The sequence below is a fragment of the Rousettus aegyptiacus genome, unplaced genomic scaffold (genome assembly GCF_014176215.1).
Source record: "Rousettus aegyptiacus isolate mRouAeg1 unplaced genomic scaffold, mRouAeg1.p scaffold_m13_p_6, whole genome shotgun sequence".
NCBI classification, from domain to species: domain Eukaryota; kingdom Metazoa; phylum Chordata; class Mammalia; order Chiroptera; family Pteropodidae; genus Rousettus; species Rousettus aegyptiacus.
In genome coordinates, this window is record NW_023416309.1 from 32,708,093 (window position 1) to 32,708,698 (window position 606).

The following is a 606-nucleotide window of genomic DNA, read 5'->3' on the forward strand; positions in this document are numbered from 1 at the left end:
TGTTCAAGCCTATTTTTAGAAGTGGAAGGACTATAATCTTCTTATAGGGAACAGATAGAAAAACTGATAGAAACAATATGCGTTGAGAGAAAGTATTAGAGTGGGAATTAAAATTTAGGTTTTCCGATCCTTAAATGCAGTACTATTGGACTTAGAACACTCTAGCGATGAATGAACATAGGAGGCACTAAAAACTAATCGGCTGAGTCTGGAGCCATGCCACCCTGAACGTGCCTGATCTCATCTGATTTCAGAAACTAAGTAGGGTCGAGCCTCATTAGTAGTTGCATGGGAGACCACCTAGGAATACCAGGTGCCGTAGATGTTAAAACAAAACAAAACAAAACAAACTAATCTACTAATCTACTGAATGGGTGAGCAAATAAAAATAAAAAAGGATAAATGAATATTATTCATTCATTTTCTCCTTCCTTATGTGAAGGTCCTCTTGGAAATTATAGAGACTTATGATTTCTAGATTTCAACCATACGGTATCATGGATATATACACATATTTTATTATTTTGTAGGACTGAACCAAAGAAGACCAGGACCAACACCAGAAATATACCAACACAATATAAAAGAAATGCCATAACGGGAGAA

General features: G+C 35.8%; 1 pseudogene; it reads left to right on the forward strand.

The window, feature by feature from the left end:
- The first annotated feature begins 206 nt into the window (after positions 1–206).
- On the forward strand, positions 207–325 carry LOC118604266 (annotated as a pseudogene).
- Positions 326–606: the final 281 nt, after the last annotated feature.